Source organism: Corvus kubaryi, unplaced genomic scaffold (genome assembly GCF_017639235.1).
Source record: "Corvus kubaryi isolate FWS band 111438036 unplaced genomic scaffold, C.kubaryi_AGA036_p1.0 132, whole genome shotgun sequence".
NCBI classification, from domain to species: Eukaryota; Metazoa; Chordata; class Aves; order Passeriformes; family Corvidae; genus Corvus; species Corvus kubaryi.
The window spans coordinates 10,319,467-10,338,005 of record NW_024580666.1 but is presented as its reverse complement, the minus strand read 5'-3'; the positions used below and the strand labels follow the sequence as shown (position 1 = coordinate 10,338,005).

Genomic DNA, 18,539 nt, shown 5'->3' with positions numbered 1-18,539 from the left:
GCCCTTCATAAAAAATGCTTGGTTATGTGTCCTAAAATGAACAGCGATGCTCTAATGGCTCTTGTTCTATTTTTTTCATTTAAATATGCCATATTTACCTGAATAGTCATTATACCATGATAAATTACTTTTATAACTTTACGCATTGTAATTAATCATATCTATTCCAGGATAATATCCCAATATAAGCAAAAAGGTGTTTTGCTCAGTGTTTGTTCATAATTGGCATAGTCTATGCATTACATTAATATTTCCACATTTATTCAAAGACTAAGCCCTAGAAATTCTCCCTGCACAAACTTATGTATTTTCATTTCTTGCAAAAAATTTAACACCGTGATTGCATGTTGATATTTCAATAATGCTGTTATGAAGACAAGAGGTAGATGTCTTTTGTGTATATATATGTATACGTATTATGGATGACATAACATTAATGACAAAAACACATGTAACAAAATGCCAGAAGGAGGTTTAAAATTGAATTCAGTAATTTATACGGACCTTGACTGTCATTATAATACTGATGTGTAATTGCAGAAATTAAGGCACACAGTGTTGATCAGTGAGTAGCTTCTGTTTAATAGATCCCCAGATGTATTGGTGGTCATGAGAAAACAATATAAAGGTGAAACTCATCAAGGTATATTTTGCATGTAAATGTATGACTGCTCATGGTTGCTTCTAAGGGTTTGTCCTTAAATAAGAGGCTAGAGAAGAACATATTGGAAAGTAACTGAAATTATATTGAGGTAGTTTTTAATTAATCTCCCAAGATGTGAAAAATCTTTCACTAAGATATTCCCAGTTGTATGACTTATTGTTGAGATACTATTGTCAGCTCTGGCTGAAGTTGATATACTGCCTATGATTCTATGCTAACTATGTGAAATAGGCTGAAATTTTATATATAATTTTTTTTTTCACCTCAGTTTCTAGTTTTTTTGGCAGGATATGGAAAATTAATACTATTGAGTTATTTTCTTGAGACCTAGCATATTATAGGTTCATAACTGAAGAAAGTACTGGATAGTTTCTGCGTTAAGTAACAGCATTTTGTCACCACAAGAGAATCACTTATCAGTTGGGAAGACAAAGTACTGAGAGCCAAACTAACTCTCTCAAAACTTAATTTCCTCAAAAGCAAAAGGGTATTATTACAATAATGGATGTAAATAGAAAAAGGTAATTCAGAACAAATGGGGACAAAAGACAGAAAACATAATTAAACTTAAAAAATTGAGGGCATGATGTGTCATTCTAATTGGAAGGAAAACACTGGAAATGAGCAGATGGTACCATTAACTAAATCAATTATGGGGCCCATACTGATGTAATAAGGATTGTGTTGCCGTGAATCATCTCACATTTACTTACATACCACACTTTTGATAATGAGTATTAATGACTTGGCAAAAACACTTACAATTTTTAAGGTTTTATTTTAAGCCAAGGAAGAATTAAATTTCTGGAGAACTGAAACATAGGTTTTTTTAATTGCTGTTTTTTCCAAACATGAGGTGTAAGCACACATTATCTGTGAACCACCCAGCACTCTTCTGATATTCAAAGCCAGTAAACAGACATTAACAAACTAAAAGTATGCACTTAAGCCAATACTTCCACTAATATGTGACAAAAGTCTCGTAAAAGTTCACTTAATCCTGCTCTTAATGAAATTTTGACTTGCTGAACATGACATATCATAATTTTAGATGAGCTAAAAGGGGAGTGAAGGATGATGGAAGAATATGATCTATTTTAGTGAGTTTATCAAGAGTCCACATTGAGAAGGAAGAAGGAGAATACACTTGAGCATGGAGAAAGGTTGTGTTTGTCAAAACGGTTACTTCTTATTACCTCATCCCGCAGCCATATGGAGGAGAGATATCCAGCAGGCAGGAATTGTGCAGCAAGATTGATTTATTTAATTATTTTACAAACTTTTTATAGACTTTTTTCTTCATAGTCTAATTGGACAAAGGATCAGCCACCCCTTGGGGTGATTGGCTAAAATCCTAAAATATCCATTGTCAAAATATTTTCCTACTGTACTATAAACAAAGCTCTGCAAGGTCGCAGGTGTTCATGGTTTATAAACTCTGCGAATATCTTCTGTGAGAGAGAAAAGTATCCCACGGACTTAGAAAGTAGCAAGAAAAATTCTTGCTAGCAGCATTTCTGTATCCACAATTTCTTGAGATGGAAACATGTTAAAATTAATGAAAGTACATGCTTTCCTAAATTGATGAAAATTGATTTGAGTACAATGTGTGAGTTTTAGACTGAGAAATTTTAACTTGATTTTAGTAAATAGGTAGGCAGAAGAAAAAGTTTACTCAATTTTATAGTACATTCTTTACACTGAAACTGCCACTGAAACTTTCTTCAGGCATTAAGCAAACGTAGACATCAAGCAGAACTTCATCATCTAGACCAAAAGGAAATTACTGGAAACACCAATTGGTTGTATTCAGTTTGCAGCCACTACTTGTTATCTGTAAATGTGTCTCCTTAATATCAAAAAATTGTAAACAGCACCCACTGCATCTTATGTCTGTTTTCTTTGTGTTGCCCTTCAAAGATCAGCTTTTCTCACAATCTAGTAGACAAAACAAAGTACAAGACTGTAAGGTCCAAATGTTTTCTCCTTCTAAACCTAATGAAAAATGTTATTCAACAAGATTATTTAAAAGGAGACTGGGAATATAGATAAATAAAAAGAATATCAACAACAACAAAACACTAATATATTAATTACTAAAATACAAACATATCAGCTATGAAGCAGTAGGGTTTCTAACTGAAAATAATGCAGAACTGAATACAATGAAAAAAGAGAACGGAATATACTGCATTGTGGAAATGAAACCTGAACTTTTGTTTGACAGCATTGGGGTGGTGATAGTGAAGAATTTATTGTATTTTATGACACTGTTACAAATCCCTCCTTTCCATTTCTTCTCTTACTGAAAACCCCAAGGTACGGGTTCTTTGCTCTTCTTCAGTTACTGTAATCCCTTGTTGATCGTTTATTCAGCTTACAAGCAGGAAAATAAGTATTATCTGAGAGACAGAAAAAGTTACTTTCTATACACTTTTGACAACAACACTGGAATTTAATCGTGTCATGTCTTGTGTGTCATACACTACCATTTATGTGTGGATTTTCTATTATTCCTTTAATAGAATGGTGTGGGAGATAAGGAAAATGTTCCAAGGGCAAGAAACACAGGTAGTACTTCTTTTAGTCCTCTAGAACATCATATTACTACCTACTTTCTTGCATGTTCTGAAGTTATAAACCCCATTTTGCTATGTTAAAGTAATTCATGAGGAGCCCATTTGCTGGATTTTTTGACATTGTTGACCAAGCTGAAGAAGAGCAAAACTGGATGAAAAGAGATGTGCCAAATAGAAAATGTGGAATATATACATATAATAGTCACATTCCCAGTATTACCACATCCGAACCGATAGATTTTACCCCTGCATTTTCATGATGCCAGAAATGAGATTTTAATCTCAAGCATTGAGGGGATAACTTTCTTACTGATATCTTCAGTCTGGAAGTGAAGTAGCTTTGAAGGTCAAGCAGCTCTGAAGGGCACAGGTGTTGTAATCCTGAAGTATAAGGTTTGATATCTCAGACACATAAATCACTTAAAATGTTGGAGTGGTATTAAGAAACCAAATTTAATCTTTAGATAAATATCTCCGGGTTATGGCTGGCTTGACAATTAACTGTCAGTGTGTAATTTCAGTTTTTAATGGCTCAGTTTAGGAGTTGCAGTTTCAAAACTTGCATTAAAAAAACCCCCTGTAAATTGGAAGACTTTTCCTGAGAAATATAACTATCTAGGTGTACCTGGAGCTTTGACCTGAGATGCATTTACAGATCTCCCTTTACTCTACCAAGGTGAAATTTGTATCAGAGGAGGTAATGTAGGCAAAATACCTAGATTCTCTGCACAAAAATAGCAAACAGCCAGAAACCCCCAAGTTTCTGTAGCTCATCTTTTTATTTTTGACCCAGTATACTTTTGTAGTAGACCCACAGGTTTTAAGAGATCTTTACACTTTTTCTTCATGAAAAGGACTCAGTTCATAAAGCCCAATGCTTCCATAAGGGGAAAAAACCCAGAAGTGATGGAAGTATTCAATTTTTAGAAGATGAAGCAGCAGAATTTTCACTTTTATCACATCAACTAATATGAATATACTGAAGAAGTGCTTATATGAGGTAAAAAACAGCAATTCAGTTGCTCAGTATTTCTCAGAAATTCTGTAAATACTGAAAGTAAGTGTTAAAACATTTGAGCTTTTATATGCCTAAACTGTACTCTTGAGAATAGACCCTTAATTTGATTTGTAGTTTTGATAGAGTTTTTTAAAAATCTGGACTACACAGTGTGCATTATAATGGAGTTATGGAATGAAATTGCAACAATGAATAGTAAAATGGGGATTATTTTTTTTTTGTTTCATGTGGACACATTGCACAGTAATTTAACCTACAGCAAATTAATGATGGTATTTACCTCAGAGTATACTTTAACTATAAAGAATGACTTCTTCTTGTGGTGCTATAACACTTTATCAGTCCAAAGACTCCAGTAATTGTAGCCTTTTTTCAGACTGCATGGTACTGTACATAAAAAATTCATGGTACACATATTCCTTGTAAAGCACAAGAGAAGCAAACATATCTATCTCTCAGTGCAGTTGCAATGGTTGAGATATGGAAAAGTAATTCATCCCTCTGAAAATATTAGCAAGTAATTTTAGAAAAAGAAATGTCAGCTGCACCATATGTCCTATAAATGTCATCTGTAAAATAAAGAATTTTTTTATTCCAGAAACTGTAGCCTAAATTGCTTACCTGACTTTTGAAGAAATTGAAAATATCTGTAATGTGAATAATTATCTTAAAACCTATAAAATCTTATTTTCCTTTATTTTTTATTTAAAAGTACTACTCTGCAATGGGAAAAGGATTTATATTATTTTGAGGCTGTGTACCTGCCTCATGCAGAAAAACATATTAATAATATATAAATATGAATGCGTAAATTAAAAGTCCCCCCTTAATTGCTGAAATACCATATTTTCAAAAAACGAAACCTCTCAAGCTGTCTCAAGTCTCTTCAAAGTTTTACTTCCTTCAAATCCTGGTTATTGCAGCAAGCCCCAGAACACATTGTTTTGTTTTTTTTTTTTTTAAGATATTCTAAATCCAAGCGTGTTTGGCATTTTAGGCAACAGAAAGATAAAGTATTTGTTTAAAGATAATGCCTTTGTTTAAAAACATCTGTTTTGCCATGCTGTTGTTATATTTAGACAATTCGTTGCAGACTACTTGGCTTAGTTTCAAATTTCATTATCTGTCTTATATCAGAACAGGTATTAACCGTGTCACAGGAATTTGGATGAGTGGATGAGCTGATCTGCTATGGCACATACCATGTTAATTCTCTTCAAAACCTATTATCCAAGACTGGTGATACATGATGGGCAGAAATAAGCTGTCATTAGTGCAACAATGTTATCTCTCAAATATGGAATTTCATAACACCTGGGTTTATATTGTATCATCTTATCTTTATGTAATATAACTTTCCAGTGAAGTCTTTCTCTGTCCTTAGGGCCACAAAGACTTCTTTCCTAGCTCTCTGTATGTGGTGGCGTGTTAACCCCCTGATTCTGTATGTTTCCCCTGTTCCCTGCCCTAGCCTTGGCCACTCCCTTTGTTTCTCCCTATTTGCTCCAACCCTGCCCAGGGACCACCCCTGGGCCCCTGACAAAACCACCCCACACCCAGACCACGTTGTCTCTCTACCTCTGAACATCACGGGGACAAGATGTGATTAAAGCCATCTCAAACCCTCATGAGAGACCCTTCTCTACCTTCTTTACCACCACTGCATTGTAACGCTGCTGGCTGCCAGAGCCAGATCGCGGGGCTGTCCGAAACGGACTCCGGGATGCGACTGATCACATGGCCCTAGGAAACCCTCGCTGAGCTCTCAGGGAGCTGCAGCCTGCTAGGCAGAGCCCAGTGGTTACAACGTCTGTATACAAGAGGAACGAGGTGTTCAGCTTTTGGATAGTCAGGATGGTCTTTAGAATTAGCTGGTGGCTGCAAAGGTTTTCTGTTCTATGAGGGGACTTGCCACAAACAATGACATTCTGAACACAAAAGAAAAGGCAACGATATCTAACAATGAAAGTATTGTAATTCAAGCTGATGTCCATGTTTATAAACTCAACTTTTGCAATGTTTTTCAACTGGTCTGTTCCAGATTTCAGAGAAAAATTTTTGAATAATTGTGTCTAGCTTTAAGTGAAACAATAATATTTAACATGGAAACAAAAAAAAAGAAATTCCCAAAGTAATTTAGTTTCAAAACCATGTTTTTTCAGCAGAAATAATTTTATATTCTTAATGAAAAAAAAAAAATCAATGTATCTCTGTACACCAGCTTTTTTTTTTCCTACAGAAAGTGGAGTTTGTACACAAACCCAAGATTAAGAATACTTGCAATTTTCACTCTTTAATGTTCTGAGAGCTTAAACAAATTCTGATCTTAGAAGCAATTTCTTTGTTGCAGGTCATAGGTCTCTGTAGGCCAATTTTTCTTGGTTTTCATGGTCAAAATTGCCTTAGAAATTCATATAATTCATGGCAGCCTGTGAGATGACCTTCTCCCAGCCTACTCCACCATATTGTTTTACTGGGGGAAAGACTGAGTGGACAGTCTGTGATTCTGCTTTTCTGCTGCAAATAAAACTATTTTAAAGAGGAAGAAAAAGAAGGAAAATGTCTTGAAGGGTAAACACGAGATGGCAAGAAAACTCAGGGCAACACATTCAAACTATTTCACTTGCATATGGAAAGAGCATCACTGTGCAAAGAACTCATTTTTACAAATTAGGAGAATGGGTTACAGCAAGAAGATGAGACTTTTGAGCTATCTTCTTCCAGTGACTCATAGTACAGCTCTGTATGTGGAGCATGACATCATAAGGTATGGGATAATGTTTTGCTCTGTTGAGGTCAGCTGTCCCAGCCATGTCCCCTCCCAGTTTCATGTGTGTCCCCAGCACCACCTTGGTGGGGTGCTGTGAGAATGAAAAAAGGACTTGATGTTCTTTAAGTGCTGTTGCTTTCCAAAGACTAAAATATTACTATGTTATTAACACTGGTTTTTGTCACAAATTTAAACACAGAATCATAGAGGCTACTATGAATAAAATTAACTTGACCCCAAACTAGCAAAAACTAGTACAGAGTGTTATGAGATTTGGATAAGATTATCACCATGAACAGTAGTAGATTCTGTTCAGTGGCCAATGGCTTTCAGTCTGCCAATGTAAGTAGTTTACAGGAACAGATTGCCTCATTTATGTTTTTAATTATATGTTCAATAAAAAGATTATCATACATCACAATGAACTTTGAAGGTTGGCACTAATTGACAAAAAGTTTTTCAAGAGAAGGAAAATAGGAAAATTTTAATTTCCAATTTGAATGGAAGTCTTAACTTCAGGGTATAATGTGACATTTTCTTGAAATATTTGTCATCTTAAGACTCACAAATTCCTATGGAACACCTCACATGGTTTCTGTGGAAGCAGGTTATACTTCAATAAGCAGTTTAGCAGACATGTTATAGTTTACACTCTGCAACTATTCCAGATTGAGGTATATCAAGGCCTTTAGCAGTCTAGTTGGAGACTGAAGCCTTAGGACAATATTTCATCATTATAGTCTTTTAAAATTCTAATACTTTCTTTAAAATATTGGAGGACAAAATTTGAAGGACAAATTTTAAGGGGAAATCTATCCCCACTAAACAGCTCTTTGGAAGAGAGGTTGTAAATTTTTTGTGTGTTTTTAAAAAGCCTAACATAATGAAGGTGTTGATTCTGACTTGAAGCTATATGAAAGCCCCTGTGACACTGAGATATAATTTCGATGTTCAATTTTCCTTGCTTCATCTCCTTTGAGGACGTTGATGTTACATATTTCTGTGGTATAACTGATTGTTAAGGGCAGAAAATAAAGCTTCCAAAAAATGAAGTGGCAGAACTTGAAGATTTTTATCTCTTCATCCAGGCTAAAATTGGTTGAGTCAACAGGGCAATATAAGATAACAGCTGCAAAGGTTCTATGAAAAACAATTTTTAGGAACTACTAGGGAAAATTTTACACCTCCATTAAAATAGAGTTCACTTGTCACTGTGGGTAAGGCATAGGAAATAAAGGCACATATCTCTATCTGTCCCTGTAAACCATCTCTCAAAGAAAATAAAAAAGCTTCTGTACCTAAAAGGAGTACTAATAAGTAAAGAATTAATATCAAAACTAGGGAGGAAACTCAGGCCTACTACTAAAAGTAGATTCTTTATCACATGTTGTGTTAAAAGTCAAATATTGTATTATTTTAGACAAAAGCAATTCCAAAGACAAAAGTTTGAAATGGTATCAAAGTCTAGGTATTATTCAGTTGGGCTGATAAAGATTGAAATTTATGTTTGATATGTATGATTGACATGAATACAGATTAACAAATGTTGATATTAACTGAATGCAGAAATGCTAAGTGGTTTACTAATTAATAGAAAGATCAAATATAGTTAAAGTTTAGCTGAAACTTTTGGTAGACTGTAAACAGCATATTAAACTCCGATATGTTTGGCCTAAAATAAACTCAAGATCATTATCATCCCTTTGTCTATCATTTATACCTGGTTAATGCCATCTTATCCTAGTCCTGGCTGCTGTTTGGTAATAAAGAGACAATGGAAGAGAACATCAAAATGTCCCAAGAAATCAATAAAGCTGGAGCCTCTTGTGTATATTCATTGGAAAGCCAACAAAGCAATTTGTAAATTTTAAAGGTTCAGTGAAGGAAAAAAAACACACACAGAAGTCCAGATTGGTATATTAGAAGTACTTCCGCTTTTATATTGTGGTGTCTGCTCTTGCATGAGTTTTTTTTTTTTAATTGCAATAAAAACAGATCAAAGAGAATGGGTCAGTAACTCCTCATCTGTCACAAACTACTGGATTTTTCAGATAATAGTTATTAAAATATGCTCTTGCTCCTCTGTTGATATTCCAAACATCTGTTACAGTATTCAAACTTTTGTAATTGAATCTGCAATTATGTTTAATGTTAGTTTAAGAGCTTACAAAATCATACTTGTTTTCCATGTTCCAGGATTTTTTTTCAATAATACATTAACAGTAATTGTAGGCTTTAAAATATTAGACTTCCGTCCTTGTGACTACAAAAGTCTTGGTGTCCCCTGACTGAGAAGCATGAACCTCTTTTGATTGAAGAATAATTACACCAGGCTGCTGTGGTTAATGAAGGGTAAATCTCAAAAGTTCATGGTAAGAGTTCAAGTAATCATCCATAACTAGTTCATACTAGTCAGTCAGAGAATTAACCAGATGATTCACAGAGTTTCTCTTTCAGATTCATTGTTTATCACTGTCTCACTGACTGCACTTTTGTTATGAACACAGGAAATACCATTTTTTAATTTCAGAAAATAGAGATAATGTGAATAGCAGAAGAAAGAGGTGCTGAAGAAAAACTCAGGAAGGGATTTCTAGTGGCTGACAGATGTATCAAAATCTTAGGCTAGAATTGAAAGAGAAGAATAAACCTGAGTTATCTATTTTAGCACAAGAAAGAATTCATCTAGGAGAATGAAGATGCAAGGGGGGAGATTGGACATTTAAGTTGGGTGAGGCTAGGCAGAATTCGAGAAGTGTTAGGGGGATATATGCAGGGCCAGCAGGAAGAGGAAGTTAAAAAGGCATAAAGATGTAAGACAGTCAGACAACAGTTTTAATAGGACAGTCAGATCAATAAAAAATGAATTGTCTGTAAAGACAGTACATGAGTTTATAAATGAATGGTAAACAGAGCAGAAAGCCAAGATCAGTTACGTAAGAGGGAGGCATGAGCTGAAAGAGGATCTAATCAGTTTTGCAATGGCTGATTTAATGTACTGCAGGTACCAACACTGCAGCATATCCCTATTTTTAACACTACAGAGCAAAACACAATGCATCACACAATGCAATGCTACCTCTTTTGCTATTTAATTAGTTTTCTTTCTTATATACATTATTTTCAGTTGCTATGTGAGGCTAAAAAATTGATATGTCTTACTTTATCTTTGGACACTGGCAATGGGAGTAGGGAAGGTTTTCATTTCAGCTTTTAATTGTGGCTTTTTTTTCTACTGCCTGGGAAAATGAGTAGTTCCCAAAGCCCGAATGCCACCCATCATATGAATTTACATATTACAAGAGATTAAAACTAGAAGTGAAAAGGACACTTAGGTATAAAAAACTTTTGTTCTCATAAGAAAAGCCCTTGATTGGGTTGTCTGGTCTATTTTGCATTAAAGTCTGTATTGTCTGCTATCAAAACATCTCCGAATATGAGCTGATGTTCAAAGACAAAACAGTGGAAATACAAGTCCAGGTGCACTCTGAAATCAATGTTAATTTTTCAAAGCCTTTAATTTCCCCTCTTTCATTATTTTCTTTCACAGTGAATATTGCTTCCTTTCAGGACACATGATAATGAAAATGAGTTATTTGTTTTCATCCAGCGATCATGATTGCCACCAGTAGAATTATCTTTGAAAGCATCATGCTTTTATCCTCCTGATTTCATCTTTTTGGAGGCATTAATCTTCAATCTAGGGAGAAAAGCAATATCTCAAGTCAGATATACTCTTTCACACTATTCAGCTAGCACAGCTATTTTGGACAAAATCTGCTAAATAAATTTGCAGTGCGTCCTCAAGTGTAGTTAATAATAAATACAGAGTTATGACAGTAAGCAGCAGCATAATCAAACCTTTCTTTTTATTTTTCAAAACTGGCTGACAACACTGTATATTATTTTTGTGCTTAGGATTATGATCTTGACAAAAGCAAGGGCTAGAGAATTCTTCAGAAATAAATTACTGAGAAAAAATATTTACTGTGACTTCCAAGTTCAATGCCTTAAAAGCATCTGATCACATATATAAGGCACATGTTCCTGGCATACAGAATGTGTATGAACACACAAATGGTTCATAAATAAATTTAAAATTCCCTCATGATCATAGTGATTTGCTTGTGCTCTGGTATGAGTCTCAGTATTATAGCTATGATGGAAAGAACATGTTTTAGACTCAGTTATTTATGGCAGCCTGTGTAAACATGAGACAGCCTTTATATAATTAAAATAGTTGTCTTGGGGATTTTCTGGTTTTTTTATTTCTTTTTCTTTTTTTCCCCAATTACAGTTTAATTTATTTCTCTGGAAAGATCCATTTACATAACTGAGTCAGTAATGTCAGAGAATATTTTTCACCTAGATTCAACTGCAATGCAAAGCAAGTAATTTCTAGCTTGCAGTCACTCTAAGGTCATGAAGTTTAATTGTGAATTATGAATTTGGAAAGAGAATACATCCCTTGGACTCTTAAATTCAAAATGTTGAGAACTAATTTTATGGTGCTTTCAACATGTAGGATTTACCCAAAACTCGTCACCTGACGAGTCACCTGTTCGTCACCTGAACACAAAGTATATTTTTTATTTGCACCTAGATTTTTCTATAGCTGCTTCCAGTCCAAAATAAACTAGGTAATGCAAGGTGTGCCAGAGACAACCTGTATTCATTATTTGTGTGATGAAATGTAAGAAGACACAAAGGAAGAAACCAACTACCTGACCTCTCAATGCAACTGGAGAAGTATTCTCAAAATGTAAACAAAATTAACAGAAACTTGTGGGAAACAGAGAAGCAGAGATTTCTACAAGCATTAGTAAATTTGATTTACAGCCCTGGAAAGAACTTGGGTTGATGTAGTGGCAAGGCTGTGCAGGCTTTAAGCAGAAGAATCATAAACCTGTGTTTCTAGAGTTATAAGTAAGAAAATGTATTGGGTGATATGGTGAAGGGTTTTTATGTATAGTAATGTGATTTTATAGTTTAAGTTAAGAATTTAGATGTTATAATAGAAGTATGTGTGTGTATGTGAGCTAATAAGTCATTGGTTGTGGAACAGACGCAATGCAGTAAAAAGTAGTAAAGGTGATAGGTTAAAAAGTCAAAACAAAGTTTCGTGTTAATTGCTTATTAGACCAAAAAGTAATAAATTACAATGTAACTCTGAAACTCGTGACTGTCTTCAGCTATGGCAATTTGTTACTAAAGCCATGGCCTCTGAGACTGATGCTTTGTTTGCTGTTTTAAGCAATAAATTGTGGTAACATGACCGTCCCATCTCTTGGATAATAAGGCATCAACAGAATAATGATTCATCAGTATTTTTGCCTTTAGGAAAACAGAAGCTTGATATGTAACTGGAAGCTTGTGAGTTCTGGTCAGTGACAGAGCAGCTGCATATATGAACACCTCAGGGGAGCAGTTAAATATCTCCTCAAAATTTACTGAATCTTGAGGCTCTTCAGTGTTGCCCTGACCTAGCACCATAAAGGTTGCCACTACAGGAACAGAATACTCTGGAGGAAGCAGAGAGGCTTAAAATACTTTTTCCTTTTTTATTTTTATTTCTAAGTAAACAGTGTAACAGGTGAAGAACATGCCAACACCTTGTTAGTGAAAATCCTAAATTCCCTACTTTATTAATTCCTTGGTAGATTCCCACATCATAGCTGGATGCTGCAATGGTTCAAATAAAATATTATTCAGTGATAGCTAGTCTGTGTTTTGGCAAAACAGCTTTTTATTTTTTTGCCTTTACATGTACATGTAATCAAAGGATTTTTAAGGTCACTTTCAACCCAAACTATTCTATGATTGTATGATTGTATGATTCTATTGATACAAACATATTTTTTTCAATTTTCTATTTCCAGCATTTTCTCCAAGCAATCCTAAAGCGAATAAAAATTTTGATTCAGAATACATACCTCTCAATACTGGAAGCACACATAACATGTTTCCTTTATTTATTCCATAAATATAAACTTCAACTATGTATGGTGGGAAAAAGAGAAAACAAAAAGTCCAAGTATTAACATTTAGATTTTGAATATTAACATCCTGCAAAAGTAGGTTAATACCATTTTACCTAGTTTCGCTCAGGTTATCTCTCCTAAGATTTTCTTTTAATTTCTTTTGGAATTTTTTTCATTCCTTTCTGATTTAGATACATGCTTATTCTTCTCTAGATATGTGTGACCTTTCTCCATTTAGAAGAAATGGGGTTGACAGTTGTTCAGCAAGTCTTAACCCTTCTTCACTATGTTTGATTTGTCTAGACATTATCCTTTCCTTGGAACAACAAAAGAAAAAGATCTGAAAACAGCTTCTGTGTGAAAAATCTTCAGCACAGACCTGTTTAGGTAAAATCTTTTGATGTTCATTAAAAACAAACATAAAAGTTCCCTTATGCAAGATCTCTGAGCCTGGAAAATATTTCTAGATAAAGCCGTCTCCCCACTTCCCTTATCACAAATTTTCATTTAAGAAGGTTTGCAAGTGCTCTGGATGGGACATTTAAATTTTTGAGATTGTCTCATAAGAGTAGCACAATAACAGCAGAATAACTAGCATGTACAGCATATAAGGTGAAAGGCTAATGAGATTGGACAGTCTCTTCCACAGTGTTCCTAATGTTCCATATTTAAAGCAGTATTTATGTTGTGCTGCTCACTATTGATATTTGCTTTATTGTGCAGAGCTAATAACAGGGGTTATGGTTTGAATAGGGAATTACACTTAATCAGAATATGTCACTCTTTGTGGTATTGAGAACCAAGTACCTACAATCATTTTAGAAATTTTCACAGTAAGGTTTTTCCTGAAGAGGGATTTTTACTACATGCAGATATATATAAGTGCTAGTACGTTGTCATCCTGCATAAGGAAGGATTTCAAACAGAAAGAACTGACTCTCTCACTTAATATTTTTTCTCAGTATCATCAGCTGTTTTAAAAGAACTAACATATTGCCATAATCACAAATGTCAAAAACAAAATCAAGCTTTTATGTCCATCATTTTAGATCGAATTTTAATACACTTCATTGCATTGATTTCTCATCTACAGTATTATTATTTTATCATCCCATGAGCAAAAGGATTTCTTTGCTCTCTGTCATCATTTTTCTGAAAAACAACAGTAAAATATATGCTCTGTCACCTTTATCTAAATGGCAGCAAATAATTCTTTTGTCTGTTTTTTTGAGTGAAGAGAAAGGGAAGAAGTGGAAACCTTTCAGGATTCTTTGTTGCTGTTGTTTAGTAGAAGCCAATATGTTATAGGATAGACAGGTGGATGCTTGTAAGGTCAGTTTACCCTGATCTCTTTTTATATGATGTCTAACCCTAGAGACTCATCAAAACAGGTTTTTCTCAAGTCTTGACAGAGGTGCTTTTTCTGTGAAGTTTCAGGTAGCTTTACTTTTAATGCATCCACAATAACAAAAACATACACCAAAGGAAATAAGCTTTTCTGCCAAAAACATTAATTTTTGATCATGTCACCTGGTATTTGTTTGTGTAGTACAATATGCCATTTCTCCCAGTGGTGGATTCAGATTTAAAAGGCTACCAGCCTCCTTTGCTTTTCTTTTCCCTTTTCTTTCATTAAAAGAGACAATCCTGTTAATCTAGTTATAATTCATAGGTGGAGAGAGTCCAATTTGTTTCAACCTTTTAAGGACTGGAATTAGAAATTTGAATCCTATCTTGTAAATGCCAATGGTAGAAAACAATCATATACTGATCATTTATTCTGCTGCCAATGATTATGACTACTAGGGAATGATTATTGTGTGACAAAATTTGTATCAGGTGGACTTAAAATTGGTCTAGTTTAAACAAAAGATATGTATTGCCTATGAATTTTGGGTTCACAAAGTCATCCCCTGAAGTAAAGAAAGGCTAAAACAAGTTAGATGGTGGTATGAAACAATTATATACCATGTGAAAATGTTCAGATTTATAAATATTTACTTATAAACTACGGAAAAAAACCCCAGGTAGTAAATGGAGAGACAAAGGAAGATAACCCATTCTCCTGCAACTGGGAACTATGAACATCCACAGTCCTATGTTTTTACAATCTGTCTTGTGACAACAGCCATATAAGCATACGCCAATAAAAGATGACTTACCTGTGCACTCTTGCTAAGGGATGTTTGTAGTGATGGATTTTGTCTTTCCAAGTCCCTGTTGTGGATGATGTAGCCCTGCTTTCCTGGGGATGGCTGAACACCTGCCTGCCCATGGGAAGTGGTGAACTCCTTCATTTGCTTTGCTCGTGCGTGCGACTTTTACTTTCCTTAATTAAGTGTCTTTATCTAAACCCATGAGTTTTTTCACTTTTACCTCTCTGATTCTCTCCCCCATCCTGCTGGTGGGGGAGTGAGTGAGTGGCTGCAGGAGGCTTGAGATTCTGTCTGAGATTAAACCTCGGCAGACATTATAAACTGCATAAAAGCATTAATCGGACTGATTTTATGATGGCATCACTTTGGAGCATATTGGATTTTTAATTAAAAAAAAATCTTTGTTGCATTCTCAGTGGAAATTATATTAGGACACTTTTGAAATTAAGCACACCCAGGCAATTATTTTATAAAAGCTTTTGAATGGCCTTGACAATCTTATTCTAGTGTCAGTCATTTACTTGATTCAGCATTCCCATAACCAGTAAATGTCTTTCTAATTTAAATGTATAGAGGCCTCATCGACAAAAATAGAACCTTTGCTTTGACCAGTATTTTAATCTAAAGTCTAATTTGTTTGTCTGAATCATTTTCTTCATGCATGATGTGCATTATTACACTTAGTGAAATAGTAAGAGAATGTTAAAGATGCCTGCTAAAATACTAAAATTATTTAATCTAGTTTTACATTGTTTGCGTCACTAAGCTTCAATTCAATTTGGGGCTTGCGAGAAAACGTCTCTAGAGTTTTCATGTGTCTGTAAAATACAGTGCAGCAGACATCCTCATTTCACAGTATAGTCATTATATCACAGAGTCTGGATAACAATTGGATCTTACTGGTAGATTTGAATTTTAATTATTGTGTTGAGATGAGAGACTAGCCTACCTACTACTGCTTCAGCTGCTGATAGGATCTGTCTCCTGCATTTTAAAAATGAGAATTTCAAAGAGGAGAATAACTCCATAGTAAACCACCATGAAATAAATTAATCAAGATTTACTTTTCCTGCTTTACTTTATACAATAAATTTTACTACAATTTCATTACACAATACATATTTTCAAAATTTCTTAACACAATAATTAGTAAAATAAATCCTTTGACTGGAGATGCTAGATGCCATAGGGAATCTGGGTTTTTCTCTAGTCTAATTGGGTGGCCTATTCATTATTGTGCCCAAGAATTTGGACATTGTGTTTGGGAAAACTATGACAACTAAGTTTGAACAACTTGGGGCTTGCTCAAGCTCCAAAAGCAATTTTTTGGTCCTGCATCATAGTCATTGGAGTTAAAAGATTGGTCTCTCTGCAAAAGCCAGAAGACTGAAAAAGGAATTTAAAAATAGTTTTTTAGAATACAAAATAAAAGGGTTTTTGTGTACATCCTTTTTAAAAATTATTTTTACAAGAGCATTTGAACCACAAATCAACATATAGTTTAATAAAATATTAAATATAAATATGATTTAAATTTAAATTGTATAATAAATATAATAAAGGAAAGTAGTATGAAATATAATTTTAATAATTATTGCTTTTAAATCTTAACTTTAAAGTATACAACATTCTCCAGCTTTGAAACCATCTATTTATTTTTTATTTTCTTACCTTCTTTTGGTTTTTGTTAAATATAACCATAACCATTACACATTAAAAGTGTAGCAGATGACTATTTCTGCCAAGACTGTTAGACTTGGTTTGGGGATTTGATACAAATTAGCATGCATATATTTAGATATCCATATATCTTTCTGTCATTCACTCCAGGGGAAAGAAAAAAGGGAATAATTTTAGGTCCGATTATTTCTTTGCTCTAGTTCATTGTGTGACTGTGGAGCTTATGGTGCTAGGACAAAGGTAAGGGCAACAATCATTGGGAAAAATGGCTGAGGGCATAAGAAGGATTGCTTCTTTTGGTGGTGGAGTTGTCCTGTTTTAATTTAATTTGTATATGCAACTATTGCCTGAGCTAAGGAAATGTCTGGAAAAGTGCACTATCCGCTCAAGATCTACTGAGGGAGGAGAGAAACACTTTTCTCTAACCACCAGCGCCACTTGCATTGTTTGGATTTTTTGTAAACAAAAACAAAAAAAAAGCTTGTAGAAAGTTAATAGCTTGTATATTAATTAATAAATTTATACTAATGTTGGCTACTCAACAGTGATGTGTATAAATCCTAAAGCACTCTAAGGCTAAGGACTTGCTATTGTGCTCAGTGGAGCTGCCAGTGGTCTAAATGAGTTCCACTATCCCTGCCAGTTGGTTGTGCACACACTGTCAGGCTGTCTTGACACGCACTAAGTAGCCCCAGCTAAAGCTCACAACTGCTAAGCAGCAGTATTTTATGACAGTTGCCTGCAGTTATGTGTCCGTGTCATGTCCCTGCAGAAGCATTCTTGTCCAGACAATGTCAGCATGTGTTATCATGCTGGGGCAAGAAGGAAATACTCACAGTACAGTTGCTGAAGTAACTTTATATTTAAAGTAAATTTGCATAAATTTGAAAAGTCCCAAGAAAGAGGCAGCTGTATTCATGTTGTGGAGAAAAGACAAAAAAATCCAACATGCAAGAAGATATTAGGGTGGACAAACAGCAGAACTGAAAAGGGAGCAGTTGGGTTTTGTATGAACTGGCAAGTCTAAAGGCAACTGAATGGGAGCTAACTGGAATCATTTCACCAGATGATATAAATAGGAATATTAAAAGGAAACATATATAATAAAGTCAATTAACTGTTCTGACAGGTTCCCATACCTGATCAATTTGGATGAGTAAAATGACCATTTTTAAAGATTCCTTCATGGAGATAATATTATTAAAAGAAATGAACACAAATCAAGCAAGCTCTTAGACTTTAAGGCCTTCTTCCCCACCAAGCTTATGCAATTGTTTGGACAACCTGCAAGTATGTAAAGCCCCAAATCCTTTCTGAATCTGTTAAAAATCCATCTTCATAGTCAAAAAACCCTCTTTTTGCTTCAGTCACATTGGAAAGTTACACATACATTACAGGCTTCCTTGTTAGTTGTGAAAGTAACTGTAGACCTTTTATGTTTTACTGAAGGAAATATAATGCTGTTTGATCCTTCTTGAGCTGACTGGTTCCTTGGTTTGCAAAGGCTCCTTTTTGACCTTAGAATATTAAACAGACTTGGCACTCTCATTACTGCATTAGTATATGTTTGCAGTATTTTTTAATAATGTTAGTGCAATTGTTCAGGAAAGCTGGATTTTTTGTCTGACTCTGCCACAAGATAATGCAAATCTACTAAGTATACATGGAATCATTCCAGCTAGCTTTTTATA

General features: G+C 34.5%; 2 long non-coding RNA genes across 5 annotated transcripts in view; one reads left to right on the top strand and one right to left on the bottom strand.

The window, feature by feature from the left end:
• The window catches only part of LOC121666558, a 199,701-nt gene that overhangs the window by 41,427 nt on the left and 139,735 nt on the right, over positions 1 to 18,539 (top strand). The window lies entirely within an intron of this gene.
• On the bottom strand, positions 10,108 to 15,669 carry LOC121666570. The gene is made up of 3 exons (XR_006016696.1): positions 15,175 to 15,669; positions 12,965 to 13,027; positions 10,108 to 10,731 (listed from the first exon to the last, which is right to left on the bottom strand). It is a non-coding gene; the product is annotated as an uncharacterized LOC121666570 (long non-coding RNA).